The sequence below is a fragment of the Ascidia mentula genome, chromosome 6, assembly GCF_947561715.1.
Source record: "Ascidia mentula chromosome 6, kaAscMent1.1, whole genome shotgun sequence".
Classification (NCBI taxonomy): domain Eukaryota; kingdom Metazoa; phylum Chordata; class Ascidiacea; order Phlebobranchia; family Ascidiidae; genus Ascidia; species Ascidia mentula.
In genome coordinates this window covers 1,463,636-1,488,721 of record NC_138571.1, presented here as the reverse complement: position 1 = coordinate 1,488,721, position 25,086 = coordinate 1,463,636, and the positions used below count along the sequence as shown (strand labels likewise).

Below are 25,086 nucleotides of genomic sequence, written 5' to 3'. Positions count from 1 at the left end.
ATATTCCTACGCCTTTTCATGAGATGTTGAAGGGGTCAGCACATTGGATAAACACACAAAAGGTTTGTACAAGACTGTTGTATTATGAGTAGGTTTAAATTGCATCATACGAGAAAAAAGCCCATAACAAAGCAAGCATGTACCGATACTGATGTTGCCTATATTCCAGAGACATTAAAGGGTTAAAACGATTCGTTTTCAAAACTAAACTGAAAACACGATTGTTGCACCTATAAATGTGAAATTTTGTGTAATTTATATTGTACCGGCAATGCGCATTGATGCGTTGCGGGTTATGTTGTGTCAGATATCAACCCATCCTGTCCCATAATAACCCCCATGCGGACTGGACCTGAGGGGATTACCCCCGAGCAAAACATGTTTCTTCACCACAATCACCGCAGGCGAAAAAAATAACTCCATTATTTCGTTGGAATTTTTATGCTGAATTGCCATTTGTTTAAATTCGAAACATTGCAGAACTTTATAAGCATGTTCTCGCGCAATTGAGTATCTGTAAAAGTCTTAGCACGTTTGTCAGCAGCATTGCCCCAATGACGTTTCGATTTAGATACTACCGGGTTAAACTGCTATAAACGTAATGATCCAACTCACAAGTAATTTTAGCGAAGATTCAGACAAACAACATTTTGCAAATAATTGTGGTGATTTGTTGCACGTTTATGTGTGACGTGGCCTGGACGGCATTATTTGCTAACACATTTTGGATGGAAACGTAAGCTGGTTGAGATTCCCCCCAAGCAAAACTGGTTTCTCTACTTGCGTCTGGCTTCCTGTGTTTGGCGCGACCTGAAGCAACATTCCAACGCGTTTGCACGCAGTCTTAAAGGGGGTCTGAATATTGAATAAAGCACACAAAATCTGTTAGTACAATACTGTTGTATTATGAATTAGTTTAAGTTACATCATATGCTGCATAAGCACATAACACAACGAGCACGTATCGATACTCATATGCACAATATCGATATAGCGTATTGTATTACGATCACAAAATGACCGCCGTGTTTTTCATTTGGGCCACATCGGTGTATTATTTTTTATTGTTTGACTGATTTAATGCTGTGTCTGTTGCCAAAGCGTTAATTCCAATACAGTTAGTGCATTGGTGCGAAAATCGGACAGGAATATATCCGACACAATAAGAGAATAAAAATTTTCCCCGACAAATCCCTATTCATGCTAAACCGGGTCGGGATTCCCTCCAAACAAAACAAGTTCCTTTGGCTTCATTTCTGTGGCCAGGAGGCGCGCCCTGAGGTAACATTTCTCGGCACATTTGCACGCGATACCGAGAGGGTTAACATATTGGAAAAAAAAAGTTTGTACAAGACTCTTGTATTATGAGTTGGTTTAAAATTGCATAATAAGGTATAAAAGCACAAAACACAGCGAGCATATAGCGATACTAATGTTGCCGAAATTTCGCTTTTTTAATTTTTATTATAATAATAACTTTCAGAGATTGGTGAATACCCTCACCAAAAGTGTTGTTATTTACAAATTTATGTGTGTTGTCACTCTTCGGAAAGAAACTGATGTGCTTGTGTTATCACCCACATGGCACCTCCTATGTATGGGTTTGACCACGCCACTCCACATGATACACAGCTTGCAGCACACGATCCACAAGAGGTCGACTTTGATCTGCAACGAGAAATTTGTTAACGATTTATGAAGACATTCAACCCACGTAACAAGCAAGAAATATGACCAAGACTATGTTTGAGGGTGCTGACCTGGGTGCCAAAACACCGATGTTGTAAAAAGTAAAACATTTTGGTCAGGTACTTTTTTGCAGCAGCAAATGGCGGTAACATGGTGGGTCGGAATAGTGTATATGGTCGGAATCGTCCATGTTTTTTATAATATTATAACTACATAATATACATCGAAAACTCACTGTCTGTACTGCTGGTAAGCACACTGTGCACTGCAAAGAGCACATTCAGCCCCACATCCACTTTGAATGTAAGCGACAACTTTTGATGTCATTGAGAGTTTTTCAGCCCCTGTAAAAAGCATTCGTTGAAAACTATTTGTTTTAAACCAACGCAGTGATATTTCCATACCGACATTGTTGCATCCGATTAACAAGAACAAGAAACAAATCGACAACACAACAAACTTCATCTTTGTGATATTCGTTGTTTAAACTACGAAAATACTCCTGGAAAAAATTATTGAAAACTTTAAAAGCTTGTCTGGTCGAAAGCAAGATGTTCCCTGTCTGAATAAAATATCCTCGTGTGCCGAACCTTCTTTCAACAGAGTTACATAAACACCAAAGTGCCTTCTTCTCAGCATATGATACACATAAGAGAATTGTGATGTCGGTCCCAATTCGTATGACATCGCTGTGCCTTTTTATTCATCAGTGCTTGTTAAGTTGAATAGATGAGGGGTTCGTATTTACTTTCCATGTCGTGTACTAATAAATTTCAAACGTTCCGTTACCCCAAAATTGGGATAGTATAAAATTCACTCGCATCAGCGGTGTTTGTGTCACACCATGCGTAATGTATATTACAAGCCCTAATATTATAAACTGTGAAAACGGATTGAAAATAGGCAAAATCATTGTGTAGAAACTAATTTATCTGCTTTTACTTTACAGATACCTCAACAAATATGCGTCAATTTGAGTTTTTCGCGACACAAATGAACTCGAGACCCAATTTAAGGTAACGAACATCTATGTGCAGCTCTCTTGTATAGCGAACTTCATACTTCCTATATCGCAACATTGTGTACCATCGCGTGGCAAAAAAGATCTCTGAACTGGTTATGACCTGCTAGGCTGTTTAAACTATCATCAGGTTACAATTGCATCAAAGCCGGACTCAAGAATCGATCAATAAAATAGGATTTATGTGCAGGGATGATGTGCGATCATGCACGACGCGCCCTGGAGATGACTTGCGCCTTCGACACAACGTTTTGTTGAAAACCTTACCAGGCATAAAACAAACGTGACTTAATTTTACCTTTCCATGCACAAAGTTTTCGAATGTGTCTGACCAACAAAGACAAATAATCTGGCTTAGAACTTGATTCAAGTTTGATCGCCTTTGGTGCAACTTTTGGTAATTTTATTAGGGAAGTTTACATATGCCAGGTGTTGTACGTTCAGCTATAGAGGGAGCAGAAAAATGATTTGAGCTTTGTGATAAAACAAGGAATTAAGTTGCCAATCACTGGTAATTTTGTCTTTATCCCTATTGTCTATGCATATAGATCAAAATTATTCGCGGAGAATTACTTTAGTTTCTCCAATAGGGTATTTGGTTTACGGGTTCGCCATTATTTAGAATAAAAATGAAACAATTGTTTTTCTATTGAACAACACCAGTGCTATAACCGCGACAAGTGCGTTTTGGGTAAACAGGCAAAGCGACCGCAAACTGTATAAACCAAGCAAACAATTTGACGTAATTTCGACGTAGATTTCGGGTTGCGTTTTGCTCTAATCTGCGTAGTATCGGAATGTTATTTTTACGTAAATCTAAATCTATCGACTCGAAACTACGTCTTCAAAACGTTTTAGAAAACGTCAACCACATACGTAGAAATGACGTTCTGCACAGAAATGTTCAAAAACAATGTTGGCTGGACATTCGTTGCAACGTTATGTTTACGTAGAAATGTCGACTCGAAACGACGTTTTTGTGACGTACTTACGTCGCAAAAGGACATTTGATTTACTTTACATTTTACGTTACAGGATTCGTCTATAAAACGTTTTCGCGAATTTTTTGTCACCGTAAAGTCATTAACTAGTGTGACGTTGTTTAGCCATGGTTTCGGAACGTTGGGCTAACGTTACAATTAGCGTCTTATCTGCCAACGGTCTAAAGATTTTGAAACGTTCCTTTCAACGCCAGATATACCTTTAAAAAAATTTAAATTTTGTTAATTTTTGTTTTATCTTACCAACGCCGGCACGATATACACCTCCTGCAGTTTGTCAACATAAAATAATTTATTAAAATAAATCCCAGCACAACAATACTATGCTAAATCCGTCGATATGAAGGCATAATTAAAGTTTTATACCGCAGTGTCACACACTAAGACACAGTTTCAAAATTTACACAAAACGTAACTTTTAAAAGTCGTCGCATTGCCTTTCTCTCCGCATTGCCTTCTCGGTGCATGTTTAAAAACAAAACAATCCACTTACTTTAATTTTTTGGATGCAGAATGTAGTTTTTCGGCAAGCTTCTGTGATGACAAATTTATGTTACAATCAGATTTGCTGTTCGTTTAAACATCTTACTAAAAAAAAATTAGCGACCTTCGTGATGTCATTAAAATTATGCTTCCGGCAAGATATATTTCCACTGATCTATACGGGAAGCTGTTCACCCGCCACAAAACGATTCAGCTTAGCAAAGATCCCGGTAACCAATTCTGTCACCAACCCTCGTCGTACAAAGTTTTTTGAGCTCGGCGATGGACGGAAAAGGATCAGTCAGGGGACAAAGCAATAAATATAATGACAGAATTCTCCCGGTTTAGGAAAAAGAATATGGAACTCCCAATCGAGACCGAAACAGTGTGTACCTGCATCTTCGTTAGACGATTTGCCATTTAACATTCGTGTGTTGCTTTTATTATTCGGCATCAGTGAACGTGCTTAAATTCAACTTGAATTTACTGCGTCTTGATATATGAATCTGACGTTGTTCTGGTGTAAAACAACAAATATACACCTTTTGTTTAAAAAGATTTTATTTTCTGACGTTTCGCCTGTACGTACGACTAGGCTTCTTCAGAGAATAAAACAAACACAGTAGCGAAGCGAACCAACAGGGCAAAGAAATTGAGCGACGAAAAAGAACAAAAGGGCGTAACAGCAAAAACACAGCGGGACGAAATTCAATGGACAACATCGAGCACGGGTCAAACGGCCAAACATGGAAAGAAAAGTCACGAATTGTTGTGGGCGAAATTGCGGAACACGGGCGAAAGTACTTTTCCATCGTTCCGATTTAAAACATTCGGTAGCGAATTAATATAATAATTTTCCACAACCAACCGTTTTGCCAAAATTTTTTCTTGTTTTAATACTTTTGCTTCCTTCCAATTGATATGGTGGTCGGTGTCAAGCATGTGGGCACATAAAGCAGATTTATTGTGTTCCATATTGCGTATGGCTGCCTTGTGTTCTTTAGTACGGGACGTTAAATTGCGCTTAGTCTGACCAATATACACAGTGTTACAATCAAGACAAGGTATTAAGTAAACTACACCGGTCAAGCATGGGGATACGGTCTTTAGGTTTGGGAAACATGTTTTCTGAAGTGCATACCGGTTTCATGGCAACTTTTACGCCAGTGGCGTTGAGTATTCTTGATATCCGTTCAGAAACTCCCTATACATATGGTATGGAAGTGAATGCTGTGTATGTTTGTGTGGGTTTGTTGTGTGTGTGGGGTGTGAGTTTTAGGTTGGAGGGAAAGTTGTTTAGGTTTAGGACATTCCGAATGTGTTTGCATTCAACCCTCCGAGTGTGTGGATCGGCAATATGTGTAATCGTCATGTTATGTAAGGTTCTGGTCACTGTGAGTTTTTGATGTTTCGGATGGTGTGAGGTGTATTGTAAGTAGCGGTTAATGTGTGTAGGCTTGTAGAAAATGGAGGTGGTAAGTTTCCCGTCCGGTTTTTCAGTGACGTTTACGTCTGAAAATGACAGACTATGGTCGTGTTGTGTTTCCCGGGTAAACTTAATAGAAGGTTCGATGTTGTTTAAGTGATTATGAAACCCTGCGACCTCGTCTTTTGCTATGATGACGTACGTGTCATCGACATAGCGGAGCCAAAGTCGCGGGGTTGTTTTGAAGGAAGCTAGAGCGGTTTGCTCAATCTGTTCCATTGTAATGTTGGCCAGAACCGGTGAAATGGGAGAGCCCATGGGGGTGCCAAAAATTTGTTGGTAAATGTCGTGTTTATATGTGAACACAGTCGTAGTAACTTAAGATTGGTACGTTAATGTAGTGTTGTGTCTTGTTGTAGTTTGTCCAAGGATATTCAGAGCGGAATTGACGTAAACAGGCTAACGACATCAAACGATACTTGACACTCATGCGGAAGTAATTTATAATCAGAAATAATCTTAACAAACTCACTGGAATTTAGCCAACTTTTAAAAACAAATAAGTTTGTTATATTTTAGAAAAGAGTTTAATTTGGACCTGGATCCCAAAAAGTTGTTGCCTTTGATATTGTTGTTGTTGATATTTGCTGTGTATGTTCGTTTATAACAGAGAAATTACTGTCAAATACTGGTCCATCTAATGTGGTAGTTGGCACGTTCCAGGCACCAGAGGGATGTTAGTTGACAAAAAAAATCGCCAGTTAACAAAATTTTGAACGCGTGTATCTTTGCCATCTTACAAGCTAGCGATTTACTTTCTTCACACAAAAATAGATCACAGGCTGAACTTTCCAACGAAAGAAGAATTGAAAAAAAAATTTGCATTAACATTAACATTCGAATATGAATATGATATGTATGCTATGTCATAACCATAAGTAAACATCGATTCCCGCTGAAATCCTTGAGGATAGATATTCCTTGGCGTCCATACTATCTAAAAATATTAAACTTGTTCGCGAGAAAAAACGCGAACCTTCTCAAATTTGAAGTATATTAACTATACCCCCTATATTTTTAAAATTCGCCTCTGTGTTTAGTCAGCCGTGACGTTACGCGGCAAATCACAATTGTTACAATATCTATCATGAACATCGAACCAATAGTTAATCCTTAATGGCAATCACCTCTAACTATCTTCAACAAAATACAAATAAAGAAGTTGGACGAACGAGATCTGTCAAACCGAGCATTTCCAGACAATGGTGTAAAACCGCAAACAACACTTTCACTTAACGAAGTTTTGATACGCATTATCGCTGCTCTCAGATAAAATGTGTACTGCAAGCATTTAATAAATTTCATCAGAAATGTGTGCAAAATACCTACAAGTTCTGTCACTACCGACGACCGTGCTAACGTTAACGTACACGTAGTTTAATGATTACAAATGCTATTCACACGCTCCGCTGACTTTGTCAACCCCTTTCTATTGTTCGTTTTGCTTGGCTTGCGCCTGGTATCTATTTTCGTGGGTAACACAATTGGACGCAACACCGGTCCGACTGGAACAGGGCAACAAGTGATATTGGTAAAAATGACAAAACGGCCCTTCTTCACCATCACACTTCCAAACACGGTACTCCAGCTCGACGCCCATCAAAACCTGTTTTTCAGTGACATTCGTTCAACAACCGACGGCAAAGTCTTTAGATGTTTGTGAGGTCAAATTGCTTTATATGACGCAAGCATTGTGGCAACAAGCATGTTTTCCCTGGCCTAGTTCTGACCGCGCCGCATGTTTCCTGAGATTTAACGCTGGAGCACCAGGAAAGGACGCAGACGGTGTTAAGCTTTCCTGCAGGAGCTCCCACAAGCTTTCTGGCATCCTGCTGGACAACACATTTTTTCTGACACTTCGTTATAAAACGACCATTTCGTAATCCTTCGACAGTCTAGTCCAGTCTCGCTCTCTTAGTCTCGCTCGCTTAGTCGCTCGTTCTCTCTCGGCCCTGTTGTTATTATCGCCTTCGCGCTGTAACGTTCGCTCGTTCTGTTAATAGTTAATTCGCTGCAATTCAGTCACGTGTTAAACTCTTGTTAAACGCGCTTGAAACAAATTAAACTTAAGCCACCTGGAATTGCAATCGTGCCTTTCAATTAATAAACAAGTCAGCCACGGAGTCGAACTTAGTAAGTTATACAGCTAGAACACGCAAGCAGACTTTAGTTTCAGCAAGCAGCGACAGGGAATTCATTGGTACGCTGCAGCATCTACAAACATCCAGAAAATGATTTTACCGAGAATTAGATAGTTTTTACGGCGTTTCGATTTTTCCTTTTAATAATTACTTCCACTATCAGTCGCATTCATTGCAACCGGTGCACTCGTTTGAGCTTCAGGTTTTGCGGTCACGTGTGAGCGTGCGTTTTTTCCTTATCTCCGCTGTCACGTACTAGGTTCGGTACCACACTGTAGTTCACAGTTTGAGTCTGAGGTGATAGCGTGAAGAAAAGACTTCCAGTTGCAGCGGTGTTTTGTGTGTATATTGTTGCTTTTATTATTACTGCTACGTGATATCTGCAGAAACTGACAATGCTTACGGTAACCAACATAAGCGATTTTCCAGAATAAAATCTGCTGACAAAAATCAGAGGCTTGTTGCTTCATGATATACACGAATTAAATGAAATTCAAAACAAAGCAGCAAGTGTGATGGCTGGCAGCGAAAAAACGCCGAGCGTGAGTGAGGACGCCGATTTTTTCTTTCCGCCAGCGCGCGAGCTCGCCAGCCTAAATTTTCTCTCTCTGTGTGGAAGCCAATGCGCTAGCGCGTAAACGCACGGGCGTACGCTACGCTCGCGACAGTTTCTGTGCGAACCCGGCTTTAGATAGAAACCAAAAACTTCCTTCAATTCCCTTGCAATATTTGAGAGTCTTTTTTAAAAATAGTGTTCATTAACAAAGGAAGATGATAATTATCAGCATTTCTGGCAGCTTCAGTATCAAATTGACTATACTCATATATTTTTACCGAATGCAAATAAGAAATATACGTCAAAACATGAGTAACCATCACTTGTATGGGTTTATTTATTCTTTGCTATGGTTTGAATTGAAACTCAAACATTCTTCCGCAATAAACACTTTGAAAGTTATCTTCATTATACTTTGAGTTGGTCTCTTTGACTGCCTCAGTTTAAGAATCTAAAATCCACTCTAAAACAATTTTCTAATGTGATTTATGTAAAAGCCTACACAGAAGAAAGCTTTAAGACAGATGTTAGACTTGTGATATATCACCAATATGAATTCGGATCTGAATTCACATTTCTTGGTGAACTTTTGTTACGTGTGTATTTAAACTAGATTTCTTGCTGAATGCTTTTGAACATAAAGTGCACTTGTAAGGTTTCTCTCCAGTGCAAATTCGTTCATGTGTCGTCCGAGAGCTTGATTGGCTGAAAGCTTTATCACAAGTCTTACATTTAAATGGTGTCTCTCTAGTATCTTGACGACTTTTGGATTTTCGCTGTTGAGCGAGTTTTAAAACATTTTTCGCAAATTTTGCATCTGAAAGGTTTCTCTCCAGTGTGACTTCTAGCGTGTGTGCTTAGGTATGCCGTCCGAGTGCATTTGTACGACTTCATTCTTCAAACTTCGTTAGAGTAATTGTTTAGGCCACTTCTATTCTAAATGTATGAATGTTTCATCAGTGATTTTGATCTATCAGGCTTTTATGAAAAAAAGTTTTCTTTATCTGTTGGGGATTTCGTTTCTTCACGCATTCTGGCACTAATGTCTCATAACCATTTGTAAGGACTTGCTTAATAGCTGTAGAGGGATCTAGTCCTCGGTTAGGCTTTGGTTATTTACCTGCGACTGCAAATTACTTTTGTTCGTGTATATAATGAAGCAACAAGCCTCTGAATTACACCAGTAGATTTTATTTTGAAAAGTCGATTTCGCTCATGTAAGTTACCATAAGCAGCATTAGTTTCTGCAAAAATTACGTAGAAGTAACAATGAAAGTAATAAAATACACACAAAACACCGCTGCAACTGGAAGTCCTTTTTTTCGCTATTTCCTCAAAGCTCAAACTGTGAACTACAGAGTGGTAGCGAAGCTAGTGGTGATAGCGGAAAAAAGGAAAAAAATAAACTCTCACACGTGACCGCAAAAACCTGAAGCACAAACGAGTGTGTGGGAAGAAATTAATAAAAGGTAAAATCGAAATGCAATAAAAAATATCTAATTCTCGGTAAATTCATTTTCTGAATGTTTATAGATACTGGCGTCATATGAAGCCATTTGGTTTCACGCTCACAGCAAGAGTAAACCAATGCGTTCATTTCACGACAAACGAAACAATCGTACGGCGTAGGGAGTTATGATGCGTTCAGAGTAACACGCAGTGTGTGGGTGGGTGTGACAGAAACTTGAACAATGCAACTGGAGTCGTTTATGTATTGATTGATTGATTGCGTTGTTTTAGGTAATTGGTTTTAGTTATAGAACATTGTAACGTTTTTACTATGTATTCATTCTCCTTGCATTTAAAGAAAACGTAATAGGTGGCGCCATATCGACTCACCAAAATCTAATCTTAACGGTAAACTTCACACCATCTTCTAACCTACCTTGTTTGAAATATTTGTGTTTAAAAAGCAGCTGTTACGAATAATGTCATATACCTCCCCATGCTTGGTATCCACACTGTTACTTACCAGTCGTTTGTTCACACAGTTCCATGCGTTGCTTTCACATAGTTTCGTATCTTGTGCCCACAAACGCCACAGCTTTGCTGGTCAGGAAGTTATTAATCCTTCACACTTGCTGTTGTTTTTGTGTGATGTAGTGATACAACTGCTACACTTATTTTGCACGAATTAACGAAAAGCATTTGGCGATATTTCAATATTCAAATGTGTCGTTTTTGCTCTCAAACAAAGAATATATTTCATGTGTTCGAATGTTTTAATTCTACCGCCATGGCTTATATACACTTTCACGTCAGTGGTTCACACAGTTGGCAAATCTGTCTTGTGTTATTACAAGGTTAATTTAAGTTTATGCCTGTACATAATTTTTTCTCCAAACGTTTTCCGGAAAAATGTACAAGATTTGTTTTAACTTCAATATTAACGATTTTTCAATTGCTGTTGCAAGTTGGTTTTACATAATGATTCAAATGAGAGTTATCAATACCATACAACTGTTAATAATCCAGAATTTACATGAGAACGTCAACCAAACACATACCTTGTTGGTTTTGCTTTTCTCAAGAAGTTAGAAAAACTGTGCTTTCGTATTTGCGATATATTGAATCTGTATGGAAACGGTTTGTATGGACGTTATATGATTGGTACGGTTACAAGTAACGCACAAATTCAGGCATGTACTTCCTTAATTAAATATTCGATTAAATATTTTTTTCGGTGATTCTTATTTAAATGCATCTGAGGAATGACAACCAAACTTTACAAATGACGCATGAATTCAAAACGCGTTGTTTGAGTTGAAGACCCTGCACCTCTCGTCCGTGGTATACAAGCTTTCCTGTTCATTTGGACAAACATACATCGGACAAACATCTCGAAACTTGTGAACGCGGATCGATAAGCACAAACGATCCCCAAAATCGGAGGTGTGCAAACACCTACTTGACCACCCGACTCACAAAGTTAAGTTTAGTGAGCCACAAATCCTCGCGTTGGCGAGAGACAGGTATACCGTCTCCTGCTGATGGAGTCGCTGTCCATACAACAGCAACAACCACAACTCAACGTGGACGGCACTTCTGCACCACTATTTTTATTTAATGTGTAATGTGTTTGTTGCGTTTTATGCCGTTTATTGTGTATTTTGCGTTTTGCGTCGCTTACTGCGCATTTTCCGCCTCTTAGTGGTGTGTGGCCGATAGCAAAATGACGTCACCACCCGCGCGAGCCTTATTTGTGACGTCGGTCAGGTCAGCTCCTTATTATGATGGAGCTACACCAATCGCGTCAGTCAAACTGATGATGACATAAGTTTTTGTCGAAACGTCTTATTTTAACATGTAAGTGTTAATAACAATATGGGCCAGTCTCTTTATACTCAGAATACAATCAGGTTCGGAGCTTTTATCTGAACTAGGATAAGTCAGGATAAGTCAAGAGGAACGTCGGGAGACTGTGAGCAGCCACCTGTAACGAACGCTTGGTAACGATCAAGGTTTCGTCAACTTATACGAAATGTAACGATTTTAATGCATTATAGGAATTTCAATCAAACTTGTATCTGAAAACGCATGAGCATTTCATGCAACCACTTGGGATACAGGATTGTCCAACTGACCAGACTGGCCGCAATACGTTTGATGTGATGTCAATAAACCTATAGCACGTATCATGTTTACGTATTTCAATATCTTGAAGTGGGTAAATTTCCAATTTGTTTAGTTAAAGGAATCAAATGTAATAAAAACGTTGAATTCGAATCTTAATATTGAAATATTTGTAACATTATGTTTCGATTTTCTATTAACAACTCACCTGGTTACGAATGGTGGATTTAATGCAAGGCCGGAAAAAACGAAAAAACAGCGAAAAATTCAACGGAGCGAAAAACATTTTCGGTTGTGGAAATGTTAAATTTTGTAAAATGTTTCATTGACACACAAGGATGTAGAAAATAAAATATAAATTCAAGTTTGGACCACGATCTAAAATTTGTTTTGAAGCGAAAATATTCACCGCGAATCAGATTGAAGGCGGGGAGAATCACCTACTGTGTGTGGAGAGAAGAAGGGAAGGAGATTTAGGTGAAAGTTCACCGCACAGTGGGACGATGTGGTTGGCGTCAAACACCGACATCAGATGCGAACCGTTTCTGCTTATGAGCGACATCTAGCGTATCACCTGCTGTGTCTGGAGAGAAGAAGGGAAGGAGATTTAGGTGAAAGTTCACCGCACAGTGGGACGATGTGGTTGGCGTCAAACAACGACATCTGATGCAAACCGTTTCTACTTATGAGCGACATCTATCGTATCACCTACTGTGTCTGGAGAGAAGAAGGGAAGGAGATTTAGGTGAAAGTTCACCGCACAGTGGGACGATGTGGTTGGCGTCAAACACCGACATCTGATGCGAACCGTTTCTGCTGATGAGCGACATATAGCGTATAACCTACTGTGTCTGGAGAGAAGAAGGGAAGGAGATTTAGGTGAAAGTTCACCGCACAGTGGGACGATGTGGTTGGCGTCAAACACCGATATCTGATGCGAACAGTTTCTACTCATGAGCGACATCTAACGTATCACCTACTGTGTCTGGAGAGAAGAAGGGAAGGAGATTTAGGTGAAAGTTCACCGCACAGTGGGACGATGTGGTTGGCGTCAAACACCGACATCTGATGCGAACCGTTTCTACTCATGAGCGACATCTAACGTATCACCTACTGTGTCTGGAGAGAAGAAGGGAAGGAGATTTAGGTGAAAGTTCACCGCACAGTGGGACGATGTGGTTGGCGTCAAACACCGACATCTGATGCGAACCGTTTCTGCTTATGAGCGACATCTAGCGTATCACGTACTGTGTCTGGAGAGAAGAAGGGAAGGAGATTTAGGTCAACATTCAAAATATGTCTACGGGATTTGATTTGTTTATCTTCATTTTATTTTTGAAGGCATCTTATCTCTATTATAAGCTAAGCCTTAAACGCCAACACTTTCCATTTCATTGAAACCTCTGTCAACTCATATCGTGTGGCGTCACACAATTGCTTATAGCGTTTAACTTTTTGCGCTCAGCGTGAAAGTAAATGTCACAACTTTTAATGAAACAACATGCAGAGAATCAGATAAAATAAACTTCTTTGTTACCGCTTTCTACTGTGTACATTGGTAATCAACTTATTCTAAAAAAATGCAAAAATTATTGGACTGATTTACCATAATCTAGCGAGGTGTTTATTCAAGGTATATCAAGATAGAATACATAATGGGCAAATAAGCCAGGAGGGACGAGGGAGAAAGAAAGAAAGAAAGAAAGAAGGCAATCTGTCCGGTTCGCTTTTGGAGCGCAAAGGGAACGGTAAACGTAGTGAGAGAGGCCGCTACAATAACATGTTTTTTGGATTAAAATTGTGCGGATATTAATGCTTGTGGGTTGTTTGATGAAGATTCTAAGGAACTCTTTACTTTTAATCTTGTTATTGTAGCGGCCTCTCTCACTACAATCTTGCTCACTCGCTTTTAAACAACGTTAAGTAAAACTAGATTAAGCTGACATGCTGCACATCGTTTCAAGCAAAAAAAATTACTCTGTTTTACGTCAAAGTGCCCTTGCAGTAATTTCAGTCTATGCACAAGTTGAAAGTACATGTAATGCCGATTTTAGTAATACTAAGCTTTCTAAAATTAGTTGAGTATTTGAGGAGACATCAGTGCATAAACTTTTTGATACATCTGAGTTGACGCAAGTACTTAACACAAACTGTTTCCATCATCACAAATTTATCTCAAGTTATCGTCAAATTCGTCCATACAAAGTTATGTATGTACATAAATTGTTTCAAATCTTCTTTTTTTGGAAAATATTTGCTTGTGAACGGAATGTATTTCGTCAATCTTGTGATGATATTGGATTGTCCGTACGTGCGCTTGAACTTTAATATGAAAATGTGATTTTCTCGTATTTTCATTTCTGCTTTTTTTAGGGAGTGATTTAGTAGAAAACCATTCCACACGACACATTTTCATTCTCGAAGTTGGACATATTTTCGCCTTGCAACAAATTTTGTTGACCCAATAGCTGATCCTGTAACGATTAACTTTAACTATCATAAACACCAATCCAATGAGGTGTTCGTCATATTGATGTCGGACAAATGATGTCTGTCGTATTGCGCTTTCTCATACATTCGTGTAAGACCGCATAAATAAACTCTCTAACCTCTGCATGCTCCTAACGCAATCTATTGCTCGCCTGATTACGTTCACAGAGTTCCATGCATAGTTTACACAGTTTCGTGAAACGGTTTGAATTGCGGTCGTGTGGTGTTAACCCGGGTTCATACTCACGCTTTTTGCCGGGGGATTCTTTGTTTGTTTCATTGCCGCGTGCGTGTGAGCTTTTGGTCGCAAGTTATGTACAACCAGACAAACAAAATCAAGTTTTTCTTGGTAATGTTGTTGATTAATGCAATATTTATAAGTATTTTTTGCCATCTGCTTCATTCTCATGAATAACACCATACACCACGACCGACATGTCAGCAGTAAACAGCATATTATCACGTTTTTCAATGGTGTACAGAACAAAGCACCAAGTGTGATAACTAGCAGCGAAAATAAGGCAAGTGAGGACGCCGAATTTTTCTTTCCGCCAGCGCGTGAGTGAGCTTGCCAGCCCAAAGTTTCTCTCTGTGTGAGGAAGTTAATGCCCGTGAAAGCAACGCTAGCGACAGTTTCTGTGTGGACCCGGCCTTAACTACATTTCACGTACGAGTAATATGTTATAAGGGGGAGAAAAAATGTGCCCGCAATTGTATAAATGCTACTTGCGGGCCAACCCCCAGCTGAAGCTGCTTTGATAAGAATTTGACCTCGTATTCCATTATTCGTGGAGTTAGACAAGGACACTTTATCTTACATAATGGACTGCAGAAACAAAGACAGTTCCGCCGGTCACCGACTTCCACAGGATGATTCCGGTAGTTTTTGACATTTTATCCAGACCAAGAATTTGATAAATATCATGCTAAATTTGTGCAAAATAGATACAAAGTTTCGTTACTAACAAAAATCATGCTAACGTTAGTGTGAATGTAAATAAGTTCACTCCGTTGAATCAGGCAAACCGAACAACTCTCAGTCAAGTGAAATGCTATTGTAAGTTTGCTGCAGAAACATGGTGAAAAAGAACGATGAGACCAAGACAAACATCAATGGTCCTCAATCTTCCTGCATAACAGCAATTTGTTTTACCTCCAAGTGGTACGCAACCACAAAAAGTTTAGGATATCACTGAATTACACCAAATCAAACCTAACGATTTTGCACAATTGTCTAAAACACACAAAAAATGCAGTAACAGGTATTTTGTTATTTTGGATTCCATAACAGAAACACATTGCATAATTCAGCAGTAAATTTGATGTTGGTGATGTCGTAACAATTAACATTATTGCACTTACTTAACTTTGTAATTACAAGTTTGTTGAGATTGCTCATCATTATGTTATCGGTAGCAAACAGACGAAGTCACTACGAAACCTAAGCAACTGAATGCTTTTTCTCATGTGGATTGAACGTGGTCGCTTAGATCAAGTTTATCAAATATCCCAACTAAAGGCATCTTATCTTGAAGGCATCTTATCTCTATTATAAGCTAAGCCTTAAACGCCAACACTTTCCATTTCATTGAAACCTCTGTCAACTCATATCGTGTGGCGTCACACAATTGCTTAAAGCGTTTAAAATTTTGCGCTAAGCGTGAAAATAAATGTCACAACTTTTAATGAAACAACATGCAGAGAATCAGATAAAATAAACTTCTTTGTTACCGCTTTCTACTGTGTACATTGGTAATCAACTTATTCTAAAAAAATGCACAAACGTATTGGACTGATTTACCATAATCTAGCGAGGTGTTTTTTCGAGGTATATCAAGATAGAATACACAATGGGCAAATAAGCCACGAGGGACGAGAGAGAAAGAAAGAAAGAAGGCAATCTGTCCGGTTCGCTTTTGGAGCGCAAAGGGAACGATAAACGTAGCGAGAGAGGCCGCTACAATAACATGTTTTGTGGACTAAAAGTGTACGGATATTAATACTTGTGGGTTGTTTGATGGAGATTCTAAAGAACTCTTTATTTTTAATCTTGTTATTGTAGCGGCCTCTCTCACTACAATCTTGCTTACTCGCCTTTAAACAACGTTAGGCAAAACATGATTAAGCTGACATGCTGCACGTTCTTTTGGGCAAAAAAAAATTACTCTGTTTTGCGTCAAAGTGCCCTTGCAGTAATTTCTTTCTATGCACAAGTTGAAAGTACATGTAATGCCGATTTTAGTAATACTAAGCTTTCTAAAATTAGTCAAGTATTTGCGGAGACATCGGTGCATAAACTTTTTAATACATCTGAGTTGACGCAAGTACTTAACACAAACTGTTTCCATCATCACCAATTTATCTCAAGTTATCGTCAAAATCGTCCATACAAAGTTATGTATGTACATAAATTGTTTCAAATCTTCTCTTTTTGGAAAATATTTGCTTGTGAACGGAATGTATTTCGTCAATCTTGTGATGATATTGGATTGTCCGTACGTGCGCTTGAACTAGGACTTTTCGTATTTTCATTTCTGCTTTTTTCAGGGAGTAATTTAGTCGGAAACCATTCCACACGACACCTTTCCATTCTCGAAGTTGGACATTTTAGTAAAAAAACATTTAGGTTGGTGTCATAACTTTATACAGATGGCCACTGTTTCGACCTATGAGGTCTCATCAATGCAGCATGTGTGACTATCAGACAGGGTTGCCAGGGTGGCGGTATTCCCGCCCAATAGGTCTGGTTTTCAACATCGAGAGATTTGTAGTTGTAAAAATACATGTTTTAATTGATTGCGTTTTTTAAAGTTGTTAGTTTCAGTTATATTATGACCCAAATTCATCAAATATGATGTTTTGCTATGCAATGTTTTTGCTATGTATTAATGCTCCTTGCAATTAAAGAAAACGTAATAGGTAGCGCCATGGTCAGAACCAAATGTGAAAAAAACGTAACCGCGATAGGTTAAAGCTACCGAGTGCGACAATTCACTAACAGTTGTCGATTTCAAGCTAAGTCAGAGTAAAATTGGGCTGGTTTTGAGCTTGTTTCAGAAATTGTTTGTTTGGGCGGTTTTTGGGCTAGTTTTGACAAGGCGTTGGGCGGTTTTAGAAAATTTTACCTGCTATCAGACGACTTTGATGACCCAACGGCCAAGCAAAGACTTGTGTTTCAAAAACATGTAAATTCGATTTAGCAGTGACTATCCCAGTCTTAATGAAGCTAATGACCAAATCACGACATGGTTGATGACCAGACTCAAGTAAATTACACTTTTATGAAGGCAATTTGCCTGCAACACTTCATCTATACTGCCTTGGTTTTTATCAAGCAAACAAACATGGATTATTTTTTTATGCAGGAGTTGCAGCATGTGAGTTGCAAAATAAATTTAAAGGAACAAGTGAACAAATATACTTGGGCTTTAAACCCATGACTGAGGATATATTACGACTTCATGAAACATGACCGCTTGAGACATTTTTATCTTGTGCGGAAATTTTAAATAAAAGGCTTGGAATTATACCAACACGGTACAGCAAAACTTTTCCGTTTCGTTTTCAAAGCAACAACAAACTCAAACTTTGTACCTCCGGTGCCGTTGTACGATTCGACAAAAAGAGTGTAGTTTGTTTGTTCGCTTGCAATACGAAAAGTTCTGCAAGAAAATTAGATCAGGATTTACTCTCAACAAATTGCGTATCAGCACGGATTCCATTCGCCACCCACCTTTGGTGCCAAATGATCTCACTGGGTTTATATCCCCACATAAACTTGCTGCATGGTTACACGCACCATCCAACTCAATCGCACAACGTTTGAATCACGTGCAGGTATAGCTTACCTGTAAGCTGCGTACACTGACAAATTATCAAAACATTCCATATCAATTCGAAGTCCATGGTTCATCTCATGCGTCAATTTGTGCAGATTTTCAAAACCGATTAGATTTATTTTCAACCAACCAAACATTTATATCTCCATGGATTAATGGTAATATATGTGTGTAATTATACAAATGTTTCATATGCATTTGATACAGCAAGGTTAGTCTGTCACCGCCAACTTCTATTCAATAGATGAACTGACTTTTAACATTGTCATTTTCTACATACAATTAGGTAGGTTTTTCACGTTGTAACATTCATATAATTTTACCAAACCAATAGTTGCGAGTTAAACTACCGAACCCACTCTTGTATTCGGACCAGCTTTTCGCAAAACTCACAGAATCGCTGATTCGTCTTTGAATGACCTGAAATTATATATTTGTATGACAAGTTACAAATAAATTAGAAAGGATGGATGTAAAAACACAGCATATTTGAACTTAGGAACACCGCGTGCAATAGTGGACAAAGAAAGGAAATAGTTTCCACAGCAACACTCGGTCCAACGAGACCTTTTTGCACCAATTTATGTTGGTAATCATAAAATCCCAGCATAACCTTACCATCCAGACCCACCACCGTCTCTTGTTTGGTCGCAAAATACTTTCAAAGATCCTCCAAGGTCGTTAGAAAATGGAAATATAGTGTGGGTGTCACTTGGGTTTCCATGTTTAAGGACATCGCGACAACTTCTTGGCAACTTGTTTGTATCGAAGTCACCTTTAAATTCGCAAATGATTTTACGATGTGATTATCTTGTTGCGTCTAGAGCCCCGCTTTTATAACTGATAATTTTCGTCCTGTTCGCGCTCCGTAGTGAACCTGATGCTCCGTTTTATTCGGTTTAATGAAGTTACGATGCATGAGCAACGAATTACTTGGTCAGGATCAGTACGTTTACATTCGATTCTCCCGTTTTCAAAGAAAGGAAAAAGGGCAAAAGCTGCTTGTCGGATTCAGCTTCAATCCGATGCGTACAGTGGTTGAGAGAAGGATTGCATTTTAGGGAGAGGTTTCGTCGAAACGCGAATTATATTTGGTGATAAATTATTTCGCCTTGCAACAAATTTTGTTGACCCAATAGCTGATCCTGTAACGATTAACTTTAAATATCATAAACACCAATCCAATGAGGTGTTCGTCATATTGATGTCGGACAAATGATGTCTGTCGTATTGCGCTTTCTCATACATTCGTGTAAGACCGCATAAATAAACTCTCACACCTCTGCATGCTCCTAACGCAATCTATTGCTCGCCTGATTACGTTCACAGAGTTCCATGCATAGTTTACACAGTTTCGTGAAACGGTTTGAATTGCGGTCGTGTGGTGTTAACCCGGGTTCATACTAACGCTTTGTGCCGGGGGATTCTTTGTTTGTTTCATTGCCGCGTGCGTGTTAGCTTTTGGTCACAAGTTATGTACAACCAGACAAATATAATCAAGTTTTTCTTGGTAATGTTGTTGATTAATGCAATATTTATAAGTATTTTTTGCCATCTGCTTCATTCTCATGAATAACACCATACACCACGACCGACATGTCAGCAGTAAACAGCATATTATCACGTTTTTTAATGGTGTACAAAACAAAGCACCAAGTGTGATAACTAACAGCGAAAATGAGGCAAGTGAGGACGCCGAATTTTTCTTTCCGCCAGCGCGTGAGTGAGCTTGCCAGCCCAAAGTTTCTCTCTGTGTGAGGAAGTTAATGCCCGTGAAAGCAACGCTAGCGACAGTTTCTGTGTGGACCCGGCCTTAACTACATTTCACGTACGAGTAATATGTTATAAGGGGGAGAAAAAATGTGCCCGCAATTGTATAAATGCTACATACGGGCCAACCCCCAGCTGGAAGCTGCTTCGATAAGAATTTGACCTCGTATTCCATTATTCGTGGAGTTGCACAAGGACACTTTATCTTACATAATGGACTGCAGAAACAAAGACAGTTCCGCCGGTCACCGACTTCCACAGGATGATTCCGGTAGTTTTTGACATTTTATCCAGACCAAGAACCACATAAAGTTTAGGATATCACTGAATTACACCAAATCAAACCTTACGATTTTGCACAATTGTCTAAAACACACAAAAAATGCAGTACCAGGTATTTTGTTATTTTGGATTCCATAACAGAAACACATTGCATAGTTCAGCAGTGAATTTGATGTTGGTGATGTCGTAACAATTAACATTATTGCACTTACTTAACTTTGTAATTACAAGTTTTTTGAGATCGCTCATCATTATGTTATCGGTAGCAAACAGACGAAGTCACTACGAAACCTAAGCAACTGAATGCTTTTTCTCATATGGATTGAACGTGGTCGCTTAGATCAAGTTTATCAAATATCCCAACTACGTTTGCGAAATGTATAAATTACCAAACAATGCAAATGATTAAGATGTTAATACGTGGGCTGCACTACGTAGTGAGACCCCACAAAAATCGCACAAAGATAACAAAAGCGTGAACATGGAAAACGGTTCGAGAAAAAATTATGTACAAGCATAGACTTAAATTAACCTTGTAGTAACACAAGACAGATTTGCCAACTGTGTGAACCACTGACGTGAAAGTGTATATAAGCCATGGCGGTATAATTAAAACATTCGAACGCATGAAATGTATTCTTTGTTTGTGAGCAAGAAACGACATATTTGAATACTTAAATATCGCCAAATGCTTTCAGTTAATTCGTGCAAAATAAGTGTAGCAGTTGTATCACACATAAAAACAACAGCAAGTGGAAGGATTAATAACTTCCTGTCCAGCAAAGCTGTGGGGTTTGTTGGAAACAAGATACGAAACTATGTGAAAGCTACGCATGGAAATGTGTGAACGAACGACTGGTAAGCAGCAGTGTGGATAGCAAGCATGGGAAGGTATATGACATTTTGCGTAAGAGTTGTTTTTATCAGTAACACAAGTATTTCAAACATGGTAGGTTAGAAGATGGTGTGAAGTTTACCGTTAAGATAAGAAATACTTTGCTGAGTCGATATGGCGCCACCTATTACGTTTTCTTTAAATGAAAGGAGAATAAATACATAGCATAAACGTTACAATATTCAATGAATTTATGGCATAAGATGACAATACAAAAACGACAACAGTTGCATTGTTCAAGTTTCTGTCGCACTCACCCACTGCGTGTTTCTCTGAACGCATTATTACTCCCTGCGCCGTACGATTGTTTTGTTTGTCGGGAAATGAACGAATTGGTTTACTCTTGTTGTGAGACAAAATGGCTTCATATGACGCAAGCATCTATAAACATTCAGAAAATGATTTTACCGAGAATTAGATATTTTTTATTGCATTTCGATTTTACCTTTTAAAAATGTCTTCCCATTTTTGTCGCATTCATTGCTCCTGGTTCACTCGTTTGTGCTTCAGGTTTTTGCGGTTAGGTGTGAGCGTGCGTTTTTTTCCTTATCTCCGCTATCAACTACTATGCTCGCTACGCTGTAGTTCACAGTTTGAGCTTGAGCAGATAGCGTAAGGAAATGTCTTCCAGTTGCAGCGGTGTTTTGTTGTGTATTTTATTACTTTCATTGTTACTATTACGTAATATTTGCATAAACCAACGATGCTTATAGTAACTTACATGAGCGAATTTTCAGAATAAAATCTACTGGTGTAATTCAGAGGCTTGTTGCTTCATTATATACACGAACTAAAGTAATTTGCAGTCGCAGATAAATAAACAATGCCTAACCGAGGACTAGATCCCTCTACAGCTATTAAGCGAGTCCTTTATTCTTGTTTCGAGACAATAGTGTCAGAATGCGTGATGATAGGGGTTGAAATTTGAAAGTGTCATTGGCAAATCCGCCCTATACATAAACCGCAACTTGATGTTGAAAAACAGCCAAACTGGGCGGGAAAACCGACACCTTAGCAACACTTAATACTAAACTCCGCGAATGCTGGAATACGAGGTCAAATTCTTATCAAAGCAGCTTCCAGCTGGGAGTTGTCCCACATGCGGCTTTGTTACACATTTTTACTCCCTCAAAACAATTGATCGTACTTAGGCGGTTAACATCACAAGACTGCAGTTTAAACCGAATCACGCTGCAGCACGAAACTATGTGAAAGTTGTGCATGGAACTCTGTGTACGAAATGGGGCGAGCAACAGATTGCGTTGCGAGAATACAGAGGTTTGGGAGTTTATTTATGTGGTCTTACGCCAATGTGTGAGAAAGCGCAATACGACAGATCTCATTTGTCCGACATCAATATGCGGAACACTTAATTGTATTTGTGTTTGTGATAGTTAAAGTTAATCGTTACAGGATCAGCTATTGGTTCAACGGTTGCAGAAATTGTTGTTAGTTCGTTGTTTAAGACTAGTAAGACACGACCACCTAAAACTGCCGCACTCAGCACATCACATGGAGGTTGTCATGTTTGAAACATTAACTTTTAATCTCCGATGAGTCGCAAATGGTTGAAATTGTTAAGACTTTGCAGGAAAGAGTAATTACACCGGGTCACAAAGTTTATTCCGAACTTGATACAGATATTAGCCTATGTGACATTGAAATCTGTGTGAATGTTAACTCTATTATTTAGTGTAGTATTTCAAGCCCTGTTCGCACCTAACTCTTAAAAGGCACTAGGATATCAATTTTAAACAGACTTGTATGTGGATCAAGTTTGAAAAATGCTGTGACCCGGTGTAGTAGTAAATTCAAATAGATTGTGTTGCGAACATGTAGAAGTTTGAGAGTTGATTCTTTAAATGATTCAGCAAAGGAGTTTTATCTCAGAGCAGCTTAATGCGCATCAACAAGGTGTTAAGTAAAAGGGTTTTTGTCACCCAACCCTACACCAATGCATGTGTATGACAGTTCTTGTTCGTCAAACATATGTGCGGAAATACTTATCGTATTTACTAGGATAGTTAGTGGTAATGGCTATACAGAAATATTTGTTCATTGTTTAATATATGTAAAATAAATACCTTGCCGTTAAAATACTAATCAATCCAATTTCACCATAAACTTATTTTGTTTCTCCCAACAGTTGTAATGTCGAGTGTTGCAATGACTTTTTTATATGAGGTAATACGTTTAATTTTGGTATTTAAGATCTTTTTCTATTAAACAGCTGTTACGCATAATTTCTTTCTTGACTTCGACAAAGTGATTTCAACTCTGGATAATTATTCAATTCTAAATATACCTCCGTATAATGTATTTTATCTAGGACTGCTCTAAATAATGACACCTAGCTATCATTTAATATTTGTTGTTTTTCAGGAAGGATTTAGGTTCAACGTATAAATACTTTCCGTTGTGTTCATGAAAATTTTGTTTTTTTGAAGAGTTTAACGAATTAAAATATCTGAGGTGTAACAAGAAACGAAATCCCCAGCAGATGAGGAAAACTCATTCTCATAATTGGGCAAAGTATTTTTTATATCTGACCTGAGAAACTTTATGAGCTAAATTTATAACTTGTTGATGATTAGGACAACAGGACCATATAATACATTTAAAATCCAATCATTGCACTAAACCCACAACGTATATTAATAGACAGCAGTATGCTGCGTTTAGGAAGTCTAAATGGTCAATAATTTCCTGTCCAGCAAAAAGTTGTAAAAAGCATATGTTGGCCAACAAAACACCAAACTATGTTAAATCGGTGAAGGGTGAACGAAATATGTAAATGTGCTTGAAACTATCTAGTGGTTATTTAAGACATATTGATAATCGACTCTATGATTCAGTCAGAATTTTTTATGCTGTTTGTTTAAAATTGAAACATTGTAGAGCTTATCGAATATGTTATATGCGCAAAAAAGCCATAATAATCAATGAGAGCTGCAGACAGGGTGTATACACGCACTGTTTCGACCTGTAAGGTCTCATCTGTGCAGTTGTTGATGTGTCACTGTGCTAGCTGGTAGACTAGCAGGCACACAGATTTCCACTTTGTGGTACCTTTCGATCAATCGTCGATATGTTGGGTACCAAACTAGGTAACAATCAACACAGACAAACCACTAAAATAATATCAGCTATAATAAAGGAAAAACCTAAAAAGGTGTTGTTATTTTAAAATTTCTGCGTGTTGTAACTATTCATAAAAGAACTAGTATGCTTGTGTTCCCGCCAACATGAAACTTCCTATGTATGGGTTTGACCACATCACACCACATGATACACAGCTTGCAGCACACGATTTACATGTGGTCGACTTTGATCTGCAACGAGAAGTTTGTTAACGGATTGATGAATTCGGACGAGACCTTATTGGTCGTCCATCCCATATAACAAGCGAAAAATATGACCAACACTAATTTTGAGGATGACCTGGTGGTCAAAACACCGTCGTTGGGAAAAACAAAACGGTAAAGTCGGGCGTTTTTATGAGAAGCAATAGCGCCTATCATAAGGTGACATAATAAGTTGAAATAGTGTATATTGTCAGCAAGTCGTTTCTATTTTTAGATTAAAAAAAATTACATAGTGTACATCACAAACTCACTGGCTGTACTGTTGGTAAGCACACTTCACACTGCATAGAGCACACTCAGAACCGCATCCACTTTTGATGTGATTGAGAGTTTTTTAGCCCCTTTAAAAAGCATTCGTTGAAAACCATTCGTCTGAAACCAACGCAGTGATATTTCCATAGCGACATTGTTGCATCCGATTAACAAGAACAAGATCGACAACACAATAAACTTCATCTTTGTGATATTCCTTCAAGTTGTTTAAACTATGCAGAT

General features: G+C 38.5%; 1 long non-coding RNA gene and 2 pseudogenes across 2 annotated transcripts; all 3 read right to left on the bottom strand.

Annotated features, from left to right (window-relative positions):
* LOC145906433 (uncharacterized) overlaps positions 1 to 18,353 on the bottom strand; it is a 266,709-nt pseudogene extending 248,356 nt beyond the window's left edge.
* On the bottom strand, positions 1,002 to 25,086 carry LOC145906620 (uncharacterized). 2 transcript variants are annotated; one of them, XR_014402833.1, is made up of 4 exons: positions 25,061 to 25,086; positions 2,094 to 2,167; positions 1,925 to 2,033; positions 1,002 to 1,668 (listed from the first exon to the last, which is right to left on the bottom strand). It is a non-coding gene; the product is annotated as an uncharacterized LOC145906620 (long non-coding RNA). The 2 variants fall into 2 exon arrangements; XR_014402832.1 differs by lacking the exon at positions 25,061 to 25,086 and having other exon boundaries at positions 2,094 to 2,242.
* On the bottom strand, positions 4,954 to 5,899 carry LOC145906247 (uncharacterized; annotated as a pseudogene).